The 13,709-nt window shown below is 48.1% G+C and overlaps 1 long non-coding RNA gene across 1 annotated transcript; it reads right to left on the reverse strand.

Annotated features, from left to right (window-relative positions):
- Nucleotides 1–381: 381 nt before the first annotated feature.
- LOC121137631 lies at nucleotides 382–13,217 on the reverse strand. The gene is made up of 2 exons (XR_005874918.1): nucleotides 13,002–13,217; nucleotides 382–2,587 (listed from the first exon to the last, which is right to left on the reverse strand). It is a non-coding gene; the product is annotated as an uncharacterized LOC121137631 (long non-coding RNA).
- Between the last annotated feature and the right edge of the window lie 492 nt (nucleotides 13,218–13,709).

Consider the following 13,709-nt stretch of genomic DNA (forward strand, 5'->3'; position numbering starts at 1 on the left):
ACTATATGGGCTGGGGCCAAGCAGAGAATCAGTGTTAAAGGCAAGTGCATACCTGGACATGTCCCCCAGCTACCAAAAAGCCCCAGTGTCTCATCATTAACTAGGTCTGCCCAGGATCCGGTGATGGGATTAAAAGGTAGATTCCAGCTCATGCATGGGACCTGGGTGGAGGCTGGGAGTCTGCATTTTTCCTGATGTTCCCACGAGATGCTAGCCTGGGACCCACATTTGCAAAAACAAAGTGATAAATGCCTGTGAGCCAAATCCTCATGGAAACCTGGCCTCGGTCAAAGGCCTCCTAAGCCCTCAGGTGGCAGTTCGGAAGGAATTCTGGCAAAAGCAGTCCTCCCTGGGGAGAACCGAGTGACTAACACAGAGAGATGCTGTTTGGAAATTTGCATTACTGGGTCTGTGTGATCCTAGTAAGTGAGTTGTGCTTTCAAGAATAGTTAAGTGTTTCCAAGATGAGGGCCTTGAAGCCTTATGGCTCCATCCCACAGAACCCAGAGAGCCTTCAAGTCCAAGTTCAAATGCATGATGCTTCCTAAACACCGGTTTCCCCAAGTCTTGAAAGTGTCACATTTGAAGATGAAAACTTGAAGTCAACATGAAACAAATGAGCCCAGGCATCTGTCTCGGTGGGTGAGGAGTGGCACTTGCAAGAATGAGGACACAGCATCTCTAAAGAGAGAGGCCAGATGAGCTCATTGATGTCACAGAGGCCTTGACATGTGGTACCCGCCTGCTAGGAATGGAAGGCTACCCTTGCATGGAAAAATCATCTGAGCCTAAGGGCACAGTGTCATAAACACTCAGATTAACATCTATTCTCTCCACTTTTGTGTGGCTACAACATTCTTCAAAAGAAAAGGGGGCATCATTGCAGCTTGGCCTTGCTTCCAAATCAACTTTCTGTTTACAGTATTGGCCTTCATAGTCCTACTGGGAAGGTAGGTCTGGTCTAAGGTTCTGCTTGAGGTAGTAATTACACTTCTCTCCACAAATGAAGAATAGGAAGGGACATTACATTTAGAGTATTGCCACTCAGAGTGTGGGCCAGAGTCTATCTACAAGGCTTTACCAGAACACAAGGAAGGGAGAATGCCCTGCAGTCGTTTGGCATGGCCCTAACATCCATCCTAACTCACATAGTGAGCTGCTGATGCTGTGAACTGGGCATCACCAAGCTGTCTCACCTACTTTGCCAGATTGACTGTGCATGGAAGCGTGTGGCCATTTGCCTGGCCAAGCCAGAGCACCAGCTTCTTTGCCTCTTCAGGTGAGATTTGGTGCATGCAGGGTGTTATGGACATAGGCAAAGAAAAATCAGGCTTCAGTTCTTTTCTCCAGCAACCACTGCTACCGTCTTTTTGAATCGGGGTCTTGTGTAGCCCAGGTTGATTTCAAACTTGCTGTGTAGCTGAGGATGACCTTGAACTTCTGACCATCTGCTTCCACTATCTGTGTGTTGGGGATGGAACCAGAGCTTGGTGAATGCCAAGCAAGCTCTTTACAAATTGAGCCCTAGCCCTAGTCCCTTCCTTTGCCTTTGCTGCTTCTCCCAGATTTCCATTTCCTGGGGGCATCTGGCAGCAACAGAGGGACATTCGAGGAGCTCCTGCAAACTGTCTAGGCTAGTCTGAAAGCCAGTAATCTCAGAAAAGATGATTTACAGTGCAGTGTGGTGGGGAGGGAGGCGGGGAGCGAGCTGTTCCCCACGGCGCTCATTAAGCTTCCATAGATTGCGTTTCCTGCCTCCCCCACTAGCCCTCCAAAGTGCCTGTTATTAATTCATAAAAACACTGCAAGCATGATTGAGTCCGCTGATTACTGGAGCAGGCAGACACAAGAGACGGTAAAATATTCTGCGTCTCTCTATCAGGCTCTCAGGGGCTGAGAGAGAGAGAGAGAGAGAGAGAGAGAGAGAGAGAGAGAGAGAGAGAGAGAGAGAGAGAGAGAGAGAGAGAGAGAGAGAACAATGCAAAGAAAGGGATATGAAAAAAAACCATGTTGTGAAATATTAATCAGAACTGTTTGCCCCCAGGGGCCAAAAATAGGAGGTGGTATAATCAATGTAGCAAGAGCTGCCCAGCGACTGTCTTTGAGAAGCTGATTATGGCAGGTAAATACAGCTAAATATTCTAGGTCTTTGGACTATCCCTTTTCTGTCACTGGAGAATCTGATTCCCTTATCGTCCTTCTGCAGGCGTGGCCCTGGGGGAATGCAGTAGGTGCTGGCTGGACCTGGCTGTATGGGCCCAAGTAGGAACTGCTTTGGTTCCCTTCCAATCGTTGATTCAGGCAGGGTGGGAGCTGGGGATGCACACATTGTGGGTAGATTGGACTTTAGTCTCAGCAGCTAATGACCCAGTGCTGACTGTGCCAAGGGAAGCCTCTTGAGGGCCTTCTGCAGGTGCTCAGATGGATTTGGTGGAAGCCGGAATAGGGGGTGTACACTGTAGTCAGTGAGACCGCAATCTTTCCTCCTCAGCTGCATATTGAGACAGTTGACTCAATGGGCCCCGTGTCTGCCATGCGTCTCTTAAGCTCAGGGATTTGATCACGAAGTCTGCATTCATGCCTGTGACTGGGAGGAAAGGCCTGTTACTACGGTCCAGAATGAGTCCAGATGCTGTTCTCCCTTATGGATGGGAGGACATAGGTGTGGGCTCCTATCCACAGAGGCAGAGAAGCTCAGAGGGTCTTTAGATCTCAAACACCCCACCTCCATGCTGCACCGAGGTCCAGAGAATGACATTTCCAATAGAGACGATTCTTGACATGCCCCTGAGTGTGAAAAAGGAGAGGCACAGCTAGGGGTGGGGGGTGGCTCAGTCAGTAAAGGACTTGTCTTGCAAACCCAAGGACCTGAGTTTGATGGTTCAGAACCCATATAAGAAAGCATGGTGGCACTCGCTTTCAGTTCCAACACTAAGGAGACAGGCAGATCCAACATCCACGGGCCTTGCTGACCAGTCAGCCTAGGTGAACTGGCAAGCTCCAGTCTAAAGAAGGACACTATCTCAAAAACGAAGGTGGACAACTCTTTTCTGCATCCGCCCCCCTCCAAACAAAGGCACACACATACATGTACCCCCAGGAGCACACACCGGCTTTCATCAAGTCTCCCTTGAGACTTTGTTTCCTCGCTTGAGTATTAATTTGACAAAGTGTTCATCCAGCCCATGAAGGAGAGTAGTAGGGCAGGGAGTGAGCCGCGCCCAGGATCCTCTCAGTTGAGGGGAGAAAGAAGGTGGAGTAGAGCAGGTCAGAGCACCCCCTCCCCACCCACACCCCTGCCCCATGTTCATGGACCAGGAAACCATCCACCATGGTTTCTTGGGGGAGAAATTGTCCTTCTGCCTTTCCTTCCCAGTCTGGGATTACAGATGTGTGCCAGCATGGGAGGCAAGGAATTAAATTTCTCTTTTAAACAAGGTTCAGTATGGTTCCCTAAGTGCCCTGAATCATCCAGTTCCCCTGTGAGTGTTTATTATGGGAGTCCAGAAGAGCTCCATCTCCACCTCCATCAGCTTCAGCAGAGGGTGGTAAGGACCTAGGCAGCCAACTGCATTCGTGAGTGACTCAACCTGTAAACAGTTGTTCCTTCTTGGCTCCAGGAAGTGGCTGCTATAGCTACTTGGGAAAATAATGGCAATTACCTTTCAGAATTGTAGCTGCCACCCCTGGAGTGGGTACAGAATACCTAATCTTAAACCAGTGCTGCCCATTTTACTGCAAAAATACAGCAAGGATGAGCAGGTTTCAAAACTTTGCTTCCAGTCAAAAAGTCAATTGGGAGTGGAAAATACATATTTCTCTCCGTTGGGAAGACTCTGGCCACAACTCACCCCTACCCTGCTCTCTCTCTCTCTCTCTCTCTCTCTCTCTCTCTCTCTCTCTCTCTCTCTCTCTCTCTCTCTCTCTCTCTCTCTCTCTCACACACACACACACACACACACACACACCTGCTGATTTCTTTCAGGCCAGGAAAGTGAGCTTCATACTGGAAGAGAATGCAATGGCCTGGTAGTACATCTGCTGTGTATACACTACACTACAGGAGCCCAGGCTATCCTGAACTTTGTTCAGTCTCCCAAGGCCAACTAAATGAAGCCTGATTCTGAGAGGGCTTTCAAAGATCACCAAAAGCTGGTGATGCCCTTGGGAGGCCTACAGAACAGGAAGGACAGCATGCATACGAAAGGAAATATTGTGACCTTGCAACCTTGGTGTGAATCCAGGACTCAAGGGAATCCCAAGTGATGAAAGCGTGATTGATCAGCAATTAGAAAAGGAATACGAATTGTAAGTAACCAAAAATGGCTTCACAAAGAACAAGTGAATGGAAGTAAGCCTGTATCAGAATGTGTGGTCTTTAGTGGGTGGTCAGAGAAGCACAATAAAAGTAATGGATCTAATTTTAGTAAAGCAATTGGCATGGACTTTCAGTGCCTTCAGATGGGGATGGAGAAACACAGAAAGGAAATCTGAGCAACGGCAGCGAGAGGAACTCAGGGGACTTGGTTAATGCCTGCTCTAGTCTGGCTTCTGTTGCTGTGATAAATAACCCTGACTAAAATCAACTTGGAGGAAGAAAGGGTTTAGTAGCTTACAAGTTACAGGCTGTCATCTAGGGAAGCCAAGGCAGGAACCTGGAGGCAGGAATAGAAGACCAGCCATGGAGGAACACTGTTTATTGTCTTGCTTCCAGGCTCATGCTTTGCTGGACTTTTCATCTAACCAAGGTTCATAAACCTAGGGATGGTCTCACTCACAATAGTCAGGGCCCTCCCACATCAACCATCAATCAAGAAAATACCCCGCAGACACGCCCACAGGCCAATCTGATCCAGGCAATTCTTCTGTTAAGGTTCCCTCTTCCTAAGTGTGCCAAGTTAATAACAAAACTAGCCAGGACAATGTCCAAAGGCTGGCCCTCTACAGGCACTCAGCAATGTCTCCCAAATGAGTGTCGGCATGGGCAGTGGCAGTGGAAGTGACAGAACTGGATCCTGTCCCAGCCAATGATTTAATCCATTATCTGATAATAGACAGAGAAGTAAAGTTTAATATCTAGTTACGACTCATATTAATAGTATAACTTAATCTTTGTAGAGTTATCCAAGTACCTTTAAAATGAAGTGAGAAAAGTTTTTATGTATGGAAAAAGTTCTGGAAGTTATATGCCGTGCGTGTGCGCGCACACACATACACACTGAGCAAGCATAGAGAGGGAGCAGAGGATACCTAGTAAGTATAATCATTTTTTAATAAAAATGACCGTGTTTGTGTGTGTGTGTGTGTGTGTGTGTGTGTGTGTGTGCGCGCGCGTGAATGAGACAGAGTTGGGGGGAGGGTTTGTTAGCTAAAGTTCTTGCTTTGCAAGCATGAAGACCTAGGTTTAACCCCCCAGAACCCATGTAAAGTAATGCCAGTACTGGGGAGGTAGAGACAAGCAAGGAGGAGAACGGAGCTACAACCTTGCTCACTTGCCCTAGGAACAGGTATTTAGACCCTGTCAACTTTGCCATCAACACTCATCGACCACGTCCTGTATACTGATGCTAGCATTTGTCACTGCTGCCCAGAAATTCAGGGAAGATGCTTCCTCTTGGAAGGAGGAAGACATTTACTTCCAAGGAATGACAAGCAGCTCTTCAGTGAGCAAGTGAGACCTGCCCTAGAAGGGGTTCAGGATAGCCTGCAAAGTGACTGTTTGGTAGAAGATAGGGAGACAAAGACACTGCCAATGAATAGGAGGGCCTCAGCTGGACGTTGGGACTAATACAGAAAAAGATGCGGGTTATTACAAACATGGGGCAGAGCCTCAGGTGCGATGAAGAGGAGGGAAAGGGTTGGATGACACTGGGTCTGGTCATGCTGTACTAGGCTCAGGTGTCTATGGGTATGGCTTGGACTGGTACAAGGCCAAGGGCTTTGATTTTCTTGCTCCAGGGACAGTTGGACATTCTTGAAGCCAGTGACCATGGCTTCAATGCTCTGGATTAAAAAAAGGTTTCAAATATCCCAGTCCCTGACCAGCAGGGCACCTACACTCTAGCCCAGGCAGTCCCAGGGCCCCAGACTCCAAGGTTAGCAGCCATCTCCTACCTGTAGGGCTACTGTATGGATTAATGAGCTTGTGTTTTTGAAGGGTGCTCAACTCCTCAGAAGGGCTCTGCAGAGGCAGAAGAGGGTTGTAATTACCACCACTGCAATTAACAAGTCCAAACTTCTTAGAGAATAAAGTGCTTAATAAAAGAAGGGGGGAAGAAAGGGAAAACCCCAACATGTTTGAACTTGGGATTTTCTCCCCCTTTATACAGTACTTCTTGGGAAGGTATCGAATGGTGATCTATTCTCTCCTTTCAAAGGGGAGCCCCAGATGGGATATCTTAATGCTGAGAGCAGATTCTGCCAGCATGATGAAGTGTACTAAGACTCTGCAAAAAAGCAAGCTTGGTAATTAGGAACTTAGAGGGCGTCCCTGTTATTAAGGTTCGATGTTACCCACCTGCCTGCTGGTGGTGGAATCACTGGATTCTGGGAGGTGAATGTGCCAGTCACACTCAATCCCAAATGCTCCTGGTAGAGGGGACACCATGCCTCCTGCCTGACCTATGTGCAAAGTGGTTAAGCACATACTTCAGAGATAGCTCATTTCTAATAGCATTTGTATTTTATTTTATCCTTTACCAGGGATGGGGATATTGTCTTCCTAGGAAAATCGGACAGGGTTTAAAGGAGAAAGCATTCTTCTTTTTTCCTGTTTTTCAATATTAAAAATGGAATCTATAACCTCAACACGAAGGCAAGCCCTCCACCACTGGGCCGTGTCCCCAGCCCTACTTTTGAAACTTTGAGTGAAAGTCTTGATCACATTGGTTTTGAACTTTCTCTACATTTCAAGCAAGCCTTGGTTTTGCAGTCTTCCTGCCTTGGCCTCTGGAGTAGCTGGGATTAACAAACTTGTGCCACCAGGCCCAGCTCAGGGAGGTCATTCCTCTGACTCCTGATTTGCATTGCTGTGTGATCCCCAGGTGGTTGAGTCAGGTAAGTGTGCATGTTTTAACACCAGTTCATCAGTACTGTGCATGGATGTCTTGTGTGTGTGTGTGTAGGTGTGTGTGTGTGTGTGTGTGCGCGTGCGTGCACATGTGCTCACACTCGCATTTGTGTAGCCAAAGTCAGACACAAATACGATGCAAGGTTTTGTATCATCCATTCAGCACTGGGATGGGGAATTCTTGCTCTGCCTATTTCTACCTGCTGGCCTTGATGTTGAATGAACCTGTTAGTGGTTCCTCCCCATAGTCCAAGTGGTAAATAAATGTGCAGCTTTTCTCCTATACAGAAAGCCAACTTAATAATAGACCAAAAGCAGGGCATTGGTGGTGCACACCTTTAATCCCAGCACTCTGTGAGTTTGAGACCAGCCTGGTCTACAAGAGCTAGTTTCAGGACAACATCCAAAGCCACAGAGAAACCCTGTCTCGAAAAACCAAAAAAAACAAAAAAAAAAACAAAAAAAACTATACCAAAAACATAGTTACTCATCAGAATGTTTATAAAAGAGAAACTGTGTTTGGAAAGATAAACTAGAGATTAGTTCTATTCTAAAATAGTTCAAACAACTTTCCTATACTGCGTATGCAGTGTTATTTTTAATTTATCACATTTATTATTAATGTGTGTGTATGTCACCACAGAACATGTCTGGAGGTCAGAAGACAACTTGCTGGAGTTAGTTCTTTCTTTCCACTCTGGGTTCCAGGGATCCAACTCAGGTCATGAGCCTTGGCAGCAGGCACCTTTACCGGCTGAACCATTATCACTCTGGTCCCCAGATTTAAGTTTTAAAATTCCTCCTGAGGACAAGGAACATGTGATGGCACACCCATGAGACGTTTGGTTTCTAAGTTTGGTGTGGCTGATCTGCTGTCATCACTGGCCTCTGCCTCTTGCTGGCTCTGGTGATATCAGGACTTGCTTACACTCAGATGTTTGGAATCCCAGTGCAAGCACTGTGTTTTATGTTCATTTGGCTGTGTCACTTACTAGAATCTTCACTGTCTTGCCTCTTTTCTTGCTTGTATCAGCTCTAGGTTTCTCCCTGGCTGGAGGCAGTCTTGTTTGCAGGGTGTCTGGGAGGGGACTTCTCTGACCTTTCCCTGAAGGTGACATCTATCTAGGTGATGGAAACTACAGGCTGAAATGTAAGACCCATATCTTCATCCTCCCCAGTTCCCAGCTCCAGAGGCCAAAGGAGAGATTGTACTTGACTTCTCCAGTCTTTAGAAGAGGAAGCTAAATGTGGGGACACATGCGAAGAGTCTGGATTCATCCAGTCTAGAACTCCATAGCCTTTCTGGGAAGGGTCCAGCTTGTATGAGACACTCTGGAAGGAAAACTGAGGGTGGAGTAAGGACGAGGAGCAAGAGAGGTGGGCGCCGAAGGTATTTGTGGGAAAGTCTGACTGACTGATCATCTGTCCCCAGTGTCTGCTGAAGGGCAGCAGCACATCCAGTCCACACTTGACCTTGTCAAGCAAGCGGCATCTGAGCCTGGGAAGTCTCATGTTCTAACCCAATACTGTAGTCTGGAAGTGACCCTCCCCCTCCATCAATTCATGCATTGAAGCTTGAGAGCCAATGTGATAGCATTAAGAGTGAGGAGGCTGGGAGCATGCCTCAGTCAAAAAAGTGCTTGCTCTGCAAGCCTAAACACCCGAGAACCTATGTGAAAACACTGGGGGTAGTGGTTCATGCCAGCTACCCCAGCCCTGGAGAGACAGAGACAGGAGGTTTGTGACATCTGCTTGGCAAACTCTAGATAAATGAGGGACCCTGAGGACCCACACCCGAGGTTGACTTCTGACTGCCATACACATATACACATGTATACACACATGCACATACATGCATACACATATAAACACATATACACACATGCATGTATATACACATATGCATACACACACGCACATACAGATACACACATATGCATGCACACATGCACATACACATTTATGCATATATACACACATATGTACACACACATATATAAACACATATGCATGCACACCCTTTGGAGTGGTCAAGTCATGAGGGCTCCACTTTCTTGTACAGATGTGCTGCAGCCTTATGAAAGTATTGGATGCCTGTTGGGCATTTTATTTTCTCTTCCTTCCATGAAAGGTCACAGCAATGTGTTCCTATAGAGGGACACAGTGTAGGCACCACCTTGGAAGACCAGAATCTTATCAAACCTTAAACTTCCAGTCTTCTGGACTGCAAAACACAAATTTCTGTTGTTTATAGATCACCTGCTCTCAGGTATTGGATAATAGTAGCACTGGGTCTTGGAGACTTTCCCTGTTGGCACTCCAACCAGCAGGGTTGGGTGACGTGTTTCTGCTGTGAACAAAGAAGAAAGAACTCAAGATTCAGGGGTGGGGTGGGGGTGGAAGAGAGAGATGGAGAAGCCCAGAAGCTATGACTAGGTCATGAAGAACTAGAGTCAGGGTCCTTTAAGACTGAAACCGGGAGAAAGAGGTTCCTGATTGTCCAGCCCTCCAGCCTTCACCCACAGAGCCTGGGGCAGTCCCAGGAATCCTTTCAATAAATTCCATTTTGCTCGTGGCTGTCAAGTGGCTTTCTGTTCTTTTCATGATTCCTGCCTCAGATTGTCCTGGTTATCCTGATAACTTGACCTCATTTGCTAATGTTTACAGTTTCTTTTTAATTTTTAAGAAGTAAAATCAGATGGAAATATATTCTAATTTCCTGTATTTATTCTCTGTCTGCAGTGTGGTTTCTGGCTGTCTGTATCGTACCCATCGCCCCTTCCCATGCCTTAAGGCAGTGGGGTGTGGAAGGAAAATGCCTCATGCTTCTGCCTTGCTTTTGGGTATTGGTAGGAGTCTTTAGGAGAGAGTTCCAGGAAAGCCCCAGAAACGGGGCTGGTGCAGCTGGTAAGTGACCTTCCCTCTACCCTCCTTTTTTTTTCTTCCTTCCTATTAGGAAGGTAGGCATGATGGAGGGTACTTCATCAGCTGTGTTATAAACAAGAGGATGGAGCCACTTTGGAACAGGCAGGGCTAGGAGGAGCCTGGGGATCAGATAAGATCATCGGTTGTCCTGAGCAGTGAGAAAATGATTAACTACTGCCTACACACTCTATCCCAAATGCAACCTAGAAAGCCCCCTGCCAAGTCTCTGCATTCTTGTCTATCTCCAGGCTCTCGTCTTTTCTTTCTAGAACATTCCTACGTGAGTCCAGCATCTTCCTTTTTCCCATCCCATTAAGTCACTCCAGATGGCCACTTCTACTCTAGATTGACTCAGGTCTCCATCCCTGGTCTTGCTGCAGCCAGGTTGAGACTCCACCCAGCTCCCTCAGCTGGCAACTGAGATCACACTACAAATCTCATCAAGGGCCCTGCTGCAGGATTTAAATCCTAAAAGACAAATCAGAACCAAAGCCCAGTCCTTTCCAGCTCTTCAGGATGCCATGTGTTGGCCCAGCATCCTGGCAGATACCTGGGGGAGACCTCCCCACTACAGCCATCAGGGGTGCTCACTGCCCATCGGCCTTTCTGTGTGCACTTCCTGCAGGCTGGGTCACCTCACAGGCCTCCTAAGCTGATGCTCCAAAGCCTTTGTCCTCCTACCAGACCTACCCATGGGCAGCATCGTCTGTACAGAGCATAGATAGGGCATCCCCTTCCTCTAGTTTTAGCAGTTGCAAGTCTCCGCAAGGCCTCATAGATATTGCTTGCTTCTTGGACCCCATCTCCAGTTCAAACCTGATGCTCTGGAGACCCTAGCCCTCTGTCTCTCTTTCTCCACCTACGGAAGCATTCCTCAACTTTTGGATTGCATGGGATTCCTCCATTATCTGATCCCTAGCACCTGGGGTCATGGTCAGCTATTTCCCTGATGGACACTCACTCTATGGGAACTGTCTACCCATTTCTAGCCTCTCACCGTATGGGCAATCGTTGGGCCTCAGGAACCGGGCTGAGTGATAGCAGGGAAAAGGTGATAAAACAGGACCTGGGTCCAACAGAGAGCTGAAACCTTCCAACACCATCTGAATCCTAGTGCTGTCTCCCTCTGTCTTACCATGTCACCTGTGGGGAAAAGCCGCCCTGAACCAGGGCCAGAGCCAGGTGAATCCCCCACTACCTACTGGCATCCAGGTCACCAGGAACTCCAACCTCCTTTACCAAAAGCCAAACGATCCCATAGGATGTTGGATGGTAGCTTGGGTCTGGCCTTCAGAGGTAAATCCACATCCTGGTGCAACCTTGAACTTGTGCTTGTAAAGCCTGTGGCAGGTGTCTGGCAATGCCCTAGTGAAAGTGTCCCCAGCTTGAGATACAGAGGTACCTCCAGCAGGGTCTGTTAAATCCAGCTGCTGGCCAGCTCTAGGGATTCAGGAGGGTGGAATAAGCCTGATAATTTGCATATCCAATGTGTTCCCAGGGGTGTGGATGCTGGGGGCGGGGTGACCTAAAGGAAGCAATGTTGAGCCTCTGCCACCCTTGAACAAAGAAGGTATCCCTGTGGGGACAGCCATGCTGGGCAGCCGTGGACAGATGGATAGGAAGGTGAGTGATGCCACCTTTTGGGTCCAGGGAAGGTCGGTTGAGAGCCAGCTCCCCTTGCATTGGGTTACATCCAACATCTGATCCCCGGAGCAGTTCCTGGGCTCCGCCCAGCTCCCTTTGTAGCCTTTCCTAAAAAGCCTCGGAAAGAAGGGAGATCTAAAGTCCTCACTGCACCGTGGAGAAAAATATTAAGGAATTATCATGTTGCCTTAAACCCTATATATGCAAATGTGCTCATTTGAATAACTGCCAATTTACATGCCCCATCAAATTAGATATTCAAATTCTAGCTAGGCATGTACAGTTGCTCCCTTTCCTGGTTCAGGCTTAAGTAGTCACATGAAGGATGAGCTGGCAGCTCCTCTTTTGAGTCTGTCTCCTAGAGCTGAGGGGAATAACAAGGGATATGTTTCCTTCAGGGTCACTGGTCCCTCTGATGGTTCAGCTAGCCCTTCTGAGGCTTTGTCACTAATAAGCCCATTTCCTCCCCTGTGTGAGGACTTTACAAAATACGTTGTGTTTTAACCTCCCCCAGGTCTCAAACCATGCCCCCTCCCACTGGAAGGCTATCAGGTAGAATTCCCAGGAGGGAAACTGAGGCCTGTGGTTTCCCAGATCATATACTTGAACCCCAGTCTGGGTGTCACCAGGCCTCAGTTCTTTTCAGCCTGCTTGCTTTACATCTTTGTTAATTTGCCTCAGAAAATCAAAACCTGTGGGTTGTGGAGACGGCTCAGTGGGTAACGGAGGCACTGTGCGAGCATGAGGACCAGAGCACAGATGACAGCCAGGAAAATCCTACCCACTTGTAATCCCATGACCGAGGGCAGAGACAGGATCCCCTGGGCAAGCTGGCTAGCTAGCAGAATGGGTGAGCTCTGGGACCATAACAGACCCTGCCGCGATTAGAGAGACCGATTGAGAATGACTTTCAGTCTCTTCTGTCCCCTGCACGCGTGTGCGCGCGTGCACACGCGTGCGCGCGCGTACACACGCACACAATGAAACTATGAATGTGCGTATCACACACATCTACACTCTAAAAGGAAAAAGAGCCACAGGATCAAAAATCTGCACTAACTTGAAGCACTGCCATTCTTTTCAAAGAAGCTCCCTCCCCATTCCATAAGTCCTTTCACCTGGCATTACCTAATTTGGAGGCAGCTGTTCTTAGTGCAGGTGACAGAAGAAAGGCCTGGAGGTGCAGGGCAGGGACCATGGCTGTGCCATTGGCTCCAGGAGAGTGACCTGCTTGCAGGAAAATCAGCGGCATTTCTGCCCAGCTCCACAATAGCGCCCTCCATCGTCAGCTGGAAATGGACATTGATGGGAACCTGCTGATCAGAGTGTTGCCCACTCCTCCCAAGCCTGCTTCCATACACACCTCTGAGAAGACAGTTAGACTGGACATCTGTTCTTTTGTCCTTGTCAGCTCTGTGGTTTGATCTTCTGTGTGTTCAGTCTTCAATATTGCTCTGTCCAAAGAGAGGTGATCAGTGTCCTCACAGCTGACTTCACACCAAGGGACTTACCTGTCCCTGAGCAGGCTCTCGCTCCAGCCAGAACTTGTGGGATCCCCAAGACACGCACAGGGGACCTGACTCTACCCTAATTATCATACACTGCCCTCTGTTCCCTTCCCACTCCCTGACCTCTGGACTCAGGAAGTGTGAGTCAAGGTGTTCACTGCCTGTCTGCTCCTGCCTGTCTGGGGCAGCTCCAGACCTTCTGCTGGTAACCAGTGTTCTATGGTAAAGTTCCTGCAAGACATCCAAGCGTCACATAGAAGGAAGGGCCAGATGTGCCAACCTGAGAAACCAGGATTGCCATCTTTGGACTCAATTCTTAAACTTCCCTGATCTGTCTTTCAGGATTGAAGGCTCGAGGCCTGTTCCCTGCCAACCTGCTTTGCCCTGCAGCAATCAGCAACCAATGGCACAGGCTCAACAAACTGACCTGGTACCACCTGGAGGCCAGAACACAGTGAGCCACTCACTCAGACTCCAGATTCCCTCTGGTCTTCCCAGCAGGAGCTCTACTTTGCCATGAACTCTCAACTTGAAAAACTGCTATTGGCTCTGGTGGTATCAGG

This window comes from Mesocricetus auratus, unplaced genomic scaffold, assembly GCF_017639785.1.
Source record: "Mesocricetus auratus isolate SY011 unplaced genomic scaffold, BCM_Maur_2.0 Super-Scaffold_100691, whole genome shotgun sequence".
NCBI lineage: Eukaryota > Metazoa > Chordata > Mammalia > Rodentia > Cricetidae > Mesocricetus > Mesocricetus auratus.